Source organism: Peromyscus californicus, unplaced genomic scaffold (genome assembly GCF_007827085.1).
Source record: "Peromyscus californicus insignis strain IS unplaced genomic scaffold, ASM782708v3 Scaffold_15__1_contigs__length_86483966, whole genome shotgun sequence".
Lineage (NCBI taxonomy): Eukaryota > Metazoa > Chordata > Mammalia > Rodentia > Cricetidae > Peromyscus > Peromyscus californicus.
In genome coordinates, this window is record NW_026294447.1 from 65,111,527 (window position 1) to 65,124,000 (window position 12,474).

Sequence of the window (12,474 nt, forward strand, 5' to 3'; positions counted from 1 at the left end):
ACAGTGAGATACCCACTCCAACAGGGCCACACCTCCTAATAGTGCCACTCCCTATGGGCCAAACATTCAAATACATGAGTCTATGGGGGCCATTCCTATTCAAACCACCACATCTATATAGTTTATATTTTTGCATATAGTATGCCGTGTTTCTAATTACAAATATAAATTCCAGGGGCGTTACATGAGCTTAGGTTGTCCTTGTTCATATCTTGACTTAAAACTTCTCAAGCGAGATCTCCTTTGTCATGCTCCCTTGCAGCATCACCAGCATTATGCTCTATGAGAGCTGCGCTCTGGTGCTGGACTGTCCTGCTGCATCTCTGTCCGAATCCTTGCAGCTGTGACATCCAGAGACTGGGAGCCTCTACTGCATCCCCTATTTGGCCTTACCACCTCGCTCCTCAGGATGGCGCTGCTGCTCTCCCTTTGCTGCTTGATGAGTCTGTGGCCTCCTTTAAAATCTGACCCTTGGACACTTTTGTTTGAAGTATAGGTTTCATAACCAACACCAAACAGCCTCTGAGAAGCACGAAGGCGCCCAGCAGGGTGTCCACACTAGTGGTCCTCACGCCTTTTCTCCTCTGTGCAATGTGATTTACTTGTATTTGTCTTCTTCAGCATTTTTAATAACTGTGTCTGATTTTAAATTCACCGATAGCCATCAGCCTAGCTTTCTAAGCAGCAGACTTATTTCATTATTAATTAAAGGAGCCCATGTGTCCCCAACCCCTAGGGAGTAGGGACCGGTTTTGCTTTTGTTCATCTCTTCCTGAACCAGACACTTCGTTCTTCCCAACCCCACAGCACCAGTCACAACAGTCATTGAATAAATGAAAGATGGGAAAGGTGAGGGACCTGCAAGGTGCCCGAATTACAAGACAGGTGACAGCCGTGATCAGGAGTCCTGTCTGGCTTTCCTCATTTCACACGGGTTCAGAGCTCTGCAGACCCACAGCTGGCCATGAAATGGTATTTGGAGTTCTTTCATACATGGCATCCATCTCCAGAGAGACAGAGCAGCTTGCCTCCAACCAGTGATTTGTTTGGAGTAAAGATGGGGCTGGACATGGTGGGGTATGCCTCTCATCCTGGTACTTGGAAGCTGAGGCAGGAAGCTAGCAAGCTCAAGGCCTGCCTGAGCCACAGAGTGAGACCCTGTCTCAAATTTTTAAGAAATGTGAGGGTGGGGGAAAGCGTCACAGGGTAGCTTAGTGATAAAGTGCTTACCAACATATGCAAGCTCTGGGCTTCATTTTCAGAGGAGGAGGAGAGAGTGGGGTAGGGGAAAAGAAGAAAGGACAGAGTTTGGTCTTTCTTTGGGGGGTCCCTACTTGATGCAAAGCTGAGCAGTTCTCCCCGCAGGTGACTTGTCCTTTGTCCTCCATACACATGAATGCCTTGGGCAGAGGAGGCCATGTGGTGCGCTGAACAGAGCCCCGTGGGGATCTGCATGAAGTGTACGTCAGATGTCACTGGGAAGAGTGGGACTCGGTGCACACAGGACCACCAAAGACCAATAAAGACCAAGAGTTGGCTGTCCGCTGCAGTTTCTGAGATGGGAACCGGGACCAGGTGGCCTGTGTGTGAGCACTACCCCCACCGCTGGTTGGCCCAGGGCCTGTGTATAAAAACCACACGATATGAAAGAGCTGTCACTGAGCCCCTCTGGGCTCTACTTCACCTTCTTTTCATCCCTCAAACTGCACGGCAACTTCTAGCAGCATGTGTAAAGGCAGAAAGCATCGTACTCCAGGGGCGGAGGAAGAAGAGCAGGGTCCTGGTGTGAGATACGTGCCACCTCTTTATAAGTAGAAAATATTCCCATAAATTGTTGACTGCCTCGAAGCCAAGTAACCCAATAAAAGTCTGTATGTTGATTGCTACAACATGGTACAGAGCGACAATGGCCACTCAATCATTGTGACTTATTGCACGGTCACAGACTAGGTCTCAGGTACAGAAGAGACACAGGAAAGACAAATGTCTGCATTGATTATCAATTGGTGAGAAAAATAAACACCACCAGAGGAGTAAATGGTTCAGCTAAATTACAATCTGATAACACAGAAAATGAAATTCCATCCATTAAGGAGTAGTCAGGACAATTATCTGTGATTTGAGATGCAGAGAACTCTGAACTACCCAATTAATTATGAGTTTGTCATGGCTGGACCAGACATTGGCAACAAGGGAGAACTTGTTTTATTTTTGTTTTTAGACAGGTCTAACATTGTAGTCCAAACTGGCCTAGAATTCAAGGTCTTTCCTCCTGCCTTGGCCTCTCAAGTGCTAGTTATAGACATTGGCTGCCATCCCTGGTGACAGAGTGGGTTTATCACCTGAGATAAAAAGATATGGGGAATTTTTGATGAATCTCAGCTTCAGGAGTTTTTTTTTTTTTTTTTTTTTTTTTTTTGGCAAGCATGCATGAATTGAGTCTGGCTGCCATTGTGTACACAGGGCATGCACAGATTAAATCAGGGCCACTGGCCTTTTTCCCTTCATCCCTCTCATGTTTAGAGCCCAATTTTCTCTCTCCAGGCCTCTTAAAGGACAGGGTGTGTTACTGTGAGCTGTGGCCAGCCTGGGCTGTGGTTCACCAATATCTCTTCCTCTGGTACTTGGGATCCAGTCTATCTGTGTGCCGCCTCCCTCACCATTCCCAGCCACTAGTGACCACTGTCCTCCATTTGGGTTGGCCACGTGAGAGATTTATTTAGACACGCTTTATTTAGATTTTTTAAGTGTTTGGCTGATTTCATTTAGCATGTTCTCCTGTTGGTTCTGTCCACTCTGCTTCAGAGGACAGGAGTTCATCCTTTATGGCTGGATGATAGTCTATGGTGTGTGCTCTACAATTTATTTATTTATCCACAATAGATGCCTACACTGGTCTCCTACTGTGATGATTGCAAATAGTGCTGCAGGTAGCATCAGCTCTAGCATTTCTTTGACATGCTGGTTCCATTTCCTCTGGATGAATACCTGGAAGCAGATGACCAGATCCCAGGGCAGTCAGTCCTGCTTTCAGACTTCCTGGGATCTTCCACACCTGCTGTGACCCGCGCAGCAAGAGCACGAAATCTGGCGAGGGACGCCGAGGTTAAACAGCACTCTAGACACCCAGTTTCAGTTCGTCAGGGAAGCAGCTCTCTTTATTCGTACCAACATGGGTTTATATACCCCTCTAACAGCAGGAGTCAAGGAATGGTTACTCTGTATCCGTAGGCAAGCCTGACACTGTTTTCCAAACAGGAAAAACCACAGGGGAACTGATCCCCAGCACCCTCCGGAACCCAACTGCACAGTTTTCACACAAACAACTTAACTGGGACAGGACAAAAAAGGGCATTTAAAGGCAGCAAACTTACTGCTGCCGACACACACCCTTCTCCATAAGGCTTACACACATCTACATTCTCACTGGCAGTACGCAATGTGAGTGCTCCCTTCCCACATCCTCACCAGCTTTGTGTCTGGTTTTTTTTTCTTCTTTTGTTTTTTTGAGACAGGGTTTCTCTGTGTAGCTTTGTGCCTTTCCTAGAACTCACTCTGTAGTCCAGGCTGGCCTCAAACTGACAGAGATCCACCTGGCTCTGCCTCCCGAGTGCTGGGATTAAAGGCGTGCGCCACCACCGCCCGGCTGTTTCTATATTTTGATAATAGCCATTCTAGCGGGTGAGATGACATCTCACTGTGGTTTTGATTTTCATTCCCCCTCCCTCCTTCCTTTCACTCTTCTTCCTCCTCATCTCCCCGCTCACCTTGCTTTGTAGCCTAGGCTGGCTTTGAACCTCCAATCCTCTTCTGTTAGACACCCCATTAGCACATCCTTGAAAACCCATCTTCTCACGTGGAGACACCAGCTGGTGTCTGATTCTCAGTTAACTTTTATGTGAGGAATCTGTAATGTGTGATATCCACTTCAAGCTCCAGTACATTTCCGAAAGTATGCCTGGGTCACAGTAGAAACCCAAGCATGGCACCGAGTGGGCACGCCGGGATGAAATACTGCTTCCTCAGCCAGGTGCAGATATGGGATTGGCAATATTCAGGCAGTACTACATCTTCCTCTGGCTCATGGCAAGTAATTTTCTGCATCTGATATCAAATGTAACATTGAAGTCTATGGAAGGAAACCACACACACATACACACACACACACACACACACACACACACACACACTGAGGCACCTTTAATCTAGAAATCCAAAATCTGAAACTGTTAATTTAAAATATATATATATATATATATTTAATATTAATTTATTTATTTTACATCCTGACTGCAGTTTCCTTTCCCTCCTCTCCTTCCAGTCCCTCCCTCCTCCCCCTCCCCCATCCACTCCTTGGAGGAGGCTTTCTTTGATCACCAGCCCCAAATCATGACACAGAGACTTATTATTAGTTATGAATGCTCAGCCTTATCTTATGCTTGTCCCACTAGTTCTTATAACTTAAATTAACCTGTTTCTCTTCATCTACATCTTGCCTTGGGACTTTTTACCTTTCTTTCATTCTGTATGTCCTAATTTCATGCTTTCTCCATGTCTGGCTGTCTCCCTCTGTTTCTCCTTCATTCTCTCTCATGCCTAGATTCCTCCTATTTATTCTCTCTGCCTGCCAGCCCCGCCTATCCCTCTCCTGCCTAGCTATTGGCCATTCAGCTTCTTATCAGGCAAGATGAAACAGCAACACATCTTTACATTAAACAAATGCAGCATAGACAAATATAACACACCTTTACATAAAGTGATATTCTGCAACATAAACAAATGTAATACACCTTTACATAGTTAAAATAATATTCTACAATAACTCCTCCTCTGTTTCTATTCAGAAAGGGGCAGGCCTGCTGTGGACATCAACAAAACATGGCATATGAAGTTGCAGTGAGACCAAGCACCTCCCCTTGTATTAAGGCTGGGCAAGGTGACCCAGTATGAGGAATGGGATCCCAAAAGCCAGCGAAAGAGTCCGAAACAGCCCCTGCTCCACTGTCAGCAGTCCCATAAGAAGACCAAGCTACACAACTGTCACATATAGGCAGAGGGCCTAGGTCAGTCCCATGCAGGCTTCATGGTTGTCGGTTCAGACTCTGTGAACTCCTATGAGCCCGGTTAGATGATTCTGTGGGTTTTCTTATGATTTCCTTGACCCCTCGGGCTCCTACCTGAAACTGCTTTTTAGCACTGACACCATGTAAACAGAAAATTCTACACCTTACCAGGCACAGGGGTCACTAAATGATCTTAAAAGACTATTCAGGATAAGGGAGTCATTAAAAGACCTTACAAGGCTGTCACCTGCTGGAGGCAGAGTTCACCAAACACACTCTATAAAGTCAACTGTAGCCTCTGTGTCTTATGTAAAATTCAACTGAATTTCATGTTTAAACTTGTGCCAGACTTCCAAATAGCTCGCCCTGCCTATGCAAATACCACCCAAATCCAAGTCTCCAAACCTTGATGCTTTTCAGATAAGGGATGTGTAGTTGGTTTTTTTTACTCTTTTGGAGCCCGCCACCAGCTCCCAAATAAATACACAGAGACTTACTATTATTTATGAATGCCCAGTCTTAGCTTGGCTTATTTCTAGCCAGCTTTTCTAACTTGAATTATCCCATTTCTCTTTAACTACATTTTGCCTCTGGGTTTTTTTTTAAACCTTTCTTTATTCTATATATCTTTGCTTCTTACTCTGTGGTTGACTGTGTGGCTGGGTCACTGGCCCCTGGTGTTCTCTCCTCTGTCTGCTTTTCTTACTCCTCACTTCCTTCCCTAGATTTCCTCTCCTATTTATTCTCTGCCTGCCAGCCCTGCCTATTTCTCTCTCCTGCCTACCTATTGACTGTTTAGCTTTTTATTAGACCAATCAGGTGTTATAGGCAGGCAAAGTAACACAGCGTTACAGAGTTAAACAAATGCAACATAAAAGAATGCAACACATCTTTGCATCATTAAACAAACATTCCGCAGCATAAACGAATGTAACACATCTTAAACTAATGTTCCACAACAAGGATGTGCATCCTAGTTAGATGCTTTGTGTGACTGATATAAAATACAAGGAAGCTCTGTGAAGGAAGAGAATGTGTTCTATGAAACCTGACATTAGAACCAAGAATCTGTTGCCCAGGAAACATTACGGGGGGTTGCTTGCACATGGATCAGTCTGTTGCACCTCCTGTTTGCTCCCCTCACACACATCGAGTATGGTAGGCTCAGCAAGATTCTACAGCCAGATCTCTTGTCACCATGAGAGTAGCTTGCTGTTCTAGATAGTGTAATTCTTGCTGTTAAGATGGAAGGTGGAACAGGCTAGCCTGTGGTGAAAAAGGCATCTCCTCTAGTTCCAAGGAAGCCCAGTGTTGGCAGATACAAAGCAAGAGCGACTAAAGCGCGTGTATGGCCCTGACCTCCACGGCTGCCATCTTGAGCCCCCGAGACTGTAAGTGTGGATGGTTGTTAAGATCCATGGATCTATCTACTGGGGCCTAATCCCTGTATTACAGAAGGATATGCTGCCAGGCCCTGTGGATTATACAGGGATGGATGGTATCTTGCTTGGAATGCTAGATCAATGATAGGCAAGCCAGCAAGGGCTCTGGATATAAGTCCATCAAAACAGGAGCAGTTACGAGGACCCAGGATAGCTGGAGCAGCACCTAGCTTACAGTCTGGGAAGAAGATCTGGTGACTTGACTGAGGTGGGCCATGCTCTCACATGCACTGTGACAATGGTCTCTGGGGCCTAACCCCACTTCTACCCCAGACAGGGCCTGCCCAGTCTTCAGAGCTTGAAAAAGTGAGATGGCCAGATGAGGATGTCAAATTAGGCAGGCAGATCCTTTGTGAAGGCCACTTTGTAAGAGGCACAGCTGGGTGACAACCCTTTTTGGGGCCTTGGGTTATTTCATTCAGGTAAATTTTACATTCTGTGAAGTGGGAGTTCTCAAATGTATAATCTGACAAGTTTTGACTGACATTATCATGTGAGTCCCAGGAACACAGATCAATAAACAGAATGTTTCTATCACCCAGAGTTCTCTCTATGCCCTGTGCATGCAGACCCTTCTTTGGTGTCTATGCTGGATTTGTTTGTGGATGAGTTTCCTATCATGAACATTGAGGTGGCATTCTAAGATATTTGCCCTAACAAGGCTGCATCTGATGCCATTGGTACATTCATTCTTTATGAAGCATGAGTAGTATCCACTAGGTGAAGACCTTTCCATTCACCTACCCTGCTGTGATAGGCACTGGTCAAGTCCTGTATGAGTCTGTGAAGAACTAAGCTTTCCTTCTGCTTCTGGCCAAGACAGAGCAACAAGGACACCTTCTTATTCTGCCTGAAGCAAACAAACCAAAGGACACCAGGCCCTTTAGTCTCCCAATACCAGAAACAAGGGTAACATCCAGTGAGTCAGATAACAAACAAGAACTTTCTGATGTCCTCAAGTCATCATCCATGGGAGTAAGTTGGGTGAACACAATGGGGTCTAGGGACCTGCTGGAGTTGAGAAAAGTGAGGCATTCAGTATCACAGGTTGGCAAGACAGAAAGAGCTGTGAAGGGAAGCCCCTGGAGATGTGTGCACTCACTGTGAGCCCTAAGAGTGTCCATTGTGTCTCATCATGGGACACACCAACCCTTCCACAGTGTGCAAGGTATTGTCCCTATAAGAGGACCATCATTTGAGATCAAGAAGTGGAGATTTCAGGCTTCTAGAGGAATAACTTGTAGATAATTGCCACCATACTCATTTCATAGGTTTGACTTGAAGGGTAGAACTGTTCCCAAGAACTGGGCGGGATGCTAGATAGAGAGGAATGACATTAATGGCAGCTTGGCTTCGTAATCTCAGTACTGGAAAGACCAAGGTAGAAAGATCATGAATTCAAGCCTCCAACCTAAACTACATAGTGAGACTGATTCCATCTTAACAACAGCAACATGAAAAGCAGTAATGAAAAAGAAAAGGTTATGGAAATGTAAGAGTATGTATCACCCAAAGAGGAAAACGCCAGTGTGGAGAATCCAATCAGGGGTCGCTAGAGAGGAGAGGCGGGAAAGTGAGACCAGTGAGTTCAGACAGATTGATAGAAGATGCAAGAGGTGGGGGCGAGAAGAACGCCTACTGGGTTGATGGCAAGTTAGATGCGTGTGGAAAATTCTAGTGAACCTAGAGCTACAGCAGGAAGAAGACGAGATAAGTAGCAAAGTAAACATCACCAGTGAATCCAGAGACACTCAGGGACCAAATATGCATGCAACCAGAGCCCCAGGGAGGGGAAAATGGAAGTATAGGAAAAAAGAAAAAGCATTTGCAGAGGACAGAAATCGTTTCCACATGGTAAAAATGATAAAACCAGAGACTCATTTTATTTGTTACTTTTCTGTTGCTATAAGAAAACACCACTACCAAAGGCATTTTTAAGGAAGGGAGAGTTTATTATGGCTTATCGTTCCAGAGGGAACGTCCATAAACATAAACCAGAGCATGAACTGCAAGTAGGGCAATGCCATAAACTCTCAAAGCTGCCCCCAGTGATGCGCTTTCTCCAACAAGGCTGCACCAACGGAAGCCTCTACAACCTCCCCCAAACAGTGCTACCAGCTGGTATTGTGTAACAATACTTTTCCTGGGGAGATGCAACACACACACACACACACACACACACATACACACACACACACACGCCTATTCATCCTAGATAGTGAGCCCACAACAACAAACCAAAGTATGGACACCACCAAAGTTCGACTTGGTGAACCTCTGAGTTTTATGTGGGTTATTTACAGGAGCAGGAATAACTCACAAGACAGCTGCATCATCGAAGCCCATCCCAGCATGGGTGAGAGTTCACAAAGCTGGTAACCTGGAGCACCCTGCACAGCCTGCAGACACTCAACAGGTTAGAGAGTGTCCTTCTAGATGGCTCAGTTGATCTAAACATTTTCCAGGTAGCTCGGCTGGTCGTTTTCTTCCAGGCAGCTGGCCTGGTTTGGTCTCGAGTCTTCTTTGCAGCTTGGCTTGTCTGAGAGTCACTCTCTGTAGCCTTTGTTGTTTACTAGTAGATCTAGTCAATTTCAGGAACTTCCTGAAGGTATTTTGAGTTGGTTACCTTCTGTCTTAAGGAGCTTTCCCTCAGAATGGAATGTTTCAATCACTGAGGAAACTGCTACACAACATGTGGGGACCAAGTGTTCAAATACCTGAGCTTACAAGAGGTATTTCTCACTTAAACAACCACACCTATGAAGTGGTATGACACCTGCCCCCAGAAAAGTGAATATGAAAGCTCAAGACACACAGTGATCAAATTGCTCAAAACCCCAGCAAGAGTGCAGGGAGGAAGAGAGAGGAAGGTAGTATGGTTGTTGATGGCTCTTGGCCATTATCTAGGGCAAAGGAAAGAACATACTGGGAAGAGGGGGAATCAGCCAGAGCCCCGCATGCCATGAAGCACCTTTCCATTGCAAAGGAGAACTTAATATTTTCCCAGGGACCCAGGAACTGAAGCAGCTTTCCCATCACAATGCGAGAGGAGGAAATGAAGCCAGGCTGATGCACTGGGAAGCACACCCCAAAGGCCCCTGAGCACCAGAGACCCGGGATTGCCTCTTGCTATTTCAATCTCCTGCAGAGTCGATTGACTAAATAATGTACAATGCATTGTGGGGTTTATCTGTGGCTGTCAATGTAATTCGTGGCAACCTAGATTGTCATTTGTGTCAACCTAGACAGGCCAACAGGGAGAAAGCTCACAGGGTTTCTGTACTTCTTGCCCATGCTTCACCTGAACTGTGAGATGTCACTTACAGGCACCTGTGCTCAGTTACAAGCGAATACTACACATTTTAAAACAGCCATTTAGGATTGTGGCTAATGAACCAACAAAAGAAAAAAAAGCATATAATAGAAATACTCAGTGAACATAGCATTGGGGGAACCAAGTGATGAATACAAGGAGAGCAGCTGTGGAGACTTACAGCTCTGAACATTTGAATTCATCTGCTTTGTGTCATAGCCCTGGTGATGCCACCTCCTTGCCCAGCTGGGATCTATAGAGAGCTGAGTGGTCCATGAGGGGCCAGGCTTGTGGGGACTGGGGTTAGCCTGTGCTTCTGCTTCAGAAAAGATGCAGCCTCCAGCAGGGAAGGGTCTTGCCAAGAGCAGAGGGAGAAGAGATGGGCAGGTCCAGCCTGCTGGGATCCTGGAGGGCAGAGCCAGGAGCCTGCTGGGGGCTAAGAAGTGTGGAGGTGGGATTAGCTGGGGTCCGAGGGAAGGTGATCTGATGGTGGTTGACATGATAGATTTGGGAAGGTTTCTGAAGGAAATATGATGTGGGCAGGCAGGCCCCACAGTGGCTCAGAGATTCTGCCCTATTTGACTAATTCCCATCTCCTTTCTCGACATAAACAAGGCGCTTAATGAATTGAAAAGCCTGGAAGTAATCAGAATTCAAATCCTTTGGTCAGCATTCCCAGGCATTAGACTCAGTCTGTTGGAGAAGTCTTTGACTCTCATTAGCAATGTGGTTGATGTATATGGCTTCAGTCCTGGCTCATAGCTGAGCCTGCTTGCATTTTGTTCCTCTGTCAGAAGGCATCCTCAGGCCTTGATAGGACAGGCAAGGAGCTCTAGTGTAGAAGACAGGACATGCAGTACATTTGGCCTGCTGCCCACATCCAGGCTAAGAGGCAGGTGAGGTTCTTCTGGGAGGGACCTGGGAGGAGCATGGGGGTTAGCCATGGTTAACCTTGGCTAATTGGTTAGTGACATCTTGACATCTTCCCCCTTGCACCTCCCTCATGACATTTCACATGGGTCTTCAAGTCCTGGAATCTGTGTCCCATTGCCTCGGCTTTCCTAGATCCTGTTCAGAATCTGTGGCTCCTGACCGCTCCTCTGACACCCCCTTATGGCTGCCATGGCTCTTGCTGACTTTGCAGTCACATCCAACTGCTCCTGCAAAGTATCCCTAGGATCATTCTCTTTTCTGCAGTTGTAAGGCTCCCCTGTCACTCCAGCCTGGGTTTCTATGGCCTTGTCCTTTCTACCCATACCCCCAATCTTTCTACAGGGTGAGCCCCACACCCAAGGTGCTTCTGGCCGCAGACTTCTCTTCCTGCACGTCTGTGGCACAGATGGTGACACCGGTCATCTGACAGCAGAATGACTGCTATGGAGAGCCTGGGCACTGCAGCAGCAAACCGCAAAGTTAGTACTGAATGATACAAACCAATCACCCCACAGGTCAGAAGTCAGACACGGCCCCATGCTAAGACAAAGATGGGGTGGCGCTGGACCCGCTAAGGGGATTATGCCTGACTCTTCCATACTACCAAGGCCACGTTCCCCTCTTTTGTTCAGCATCTACAGCAATGCATGTTCTAAAGAACACCTTGTCTTTTCCACAGATCCTCCCTGCCTTGCCCGCATGCCTGTGCTCTGTCTCACACTAGCTCTTTCTCTCTTCCTCTCTCTGTCTCTGTCTGTCTGTCTGTCTGTCTGTCTGTGTCTCTCTCTCTCTCTCTCTCTGCCTCGCTCAGTACTGTGAAAGTTTTTGTGTCTGCATAGTTCTGGAGATCGAACCCAGGATCCTGAGGCTAGGCATCTGCACTGTCACTGAGCTGCATTTCAATTCCTTAAAAAGCTCTTTTTAAGGAGAGTTTCAGTTAATGGCTGCTGGAGGATAGAGGGTCAGTTTTTTCAGGGATGTGGCCCCTGAGAGGCTACCCATGTTCCAGTAGGTGGACCTGAACTCATACACACACAGGCAACACTAAGTGAACTCCATGAACGTCTTAGTCAGGGTAACTATTGCTGTGATGAAACAGCATGATCAAAAACAACTTGGGGAGGAAAGAGGTTATTTCACTCACAGTTCCATGTAACAGTTCATCATTGCCAGCAGTGAGGGCAGGAACTCAGGCGGGCAGGAACCTGGAGGCAGGAGCTGATGCAGAGGCCATGGAGGAGGGCTGTTTGTGGCGTGTTCCTTATGGCTTGCTTACTCTGTGCTTTCATATAAAACCCAGGACCACCAGCCAGGGGTGGCACCCCACACAATGGGCTGTGCCCTCCCACACCAATCACTAATTAAGAAAATGCCCTCTAGGCTGGTCTACAACCTGACCTTATGGGGGCATTGTCTCAAGTGGAGTTCCCTCCTCTCAGATGAATCCAGCCTGTGCCAAGTTAACATAAAATGAACCAGAGCAGTGACTCTTAAAGGAAACAACTGAAGTTGGGAGCAGAAAGTGGTGGGACATACGGGACAGAACTGGGTGTGGATTTGGTAAAAGTACATATGCATGTGTGAAAGTCTCAAGAATATATTTTTTTTAAATTTGGACAGGACCTCACTAAGTTGTTTGAGCTGGCATTGAACTTTCCATCCCCCTGCCTCAGCTTCTTGAGTGTTACAATGACAAATCTGAGCCACCAGACTCAGCTGCAGA

The 12,474-nt window shown here is 46.5% G+C and overlaps 1 protein-coding gene across 4 annotated transcripts in view; it reads left to right on the plus strand.

The window, feature by feature from the left end:
- Ptprn2 (protein tyrosine phosphatase receptor type N2) overlaps nucleotides 1–12,474 on the plus strand; it is a 738,491-nt gene that overhangs the window by 272,518 nt on the left and 453,499 nt on the right. The window lies entirely within an intron of this gene.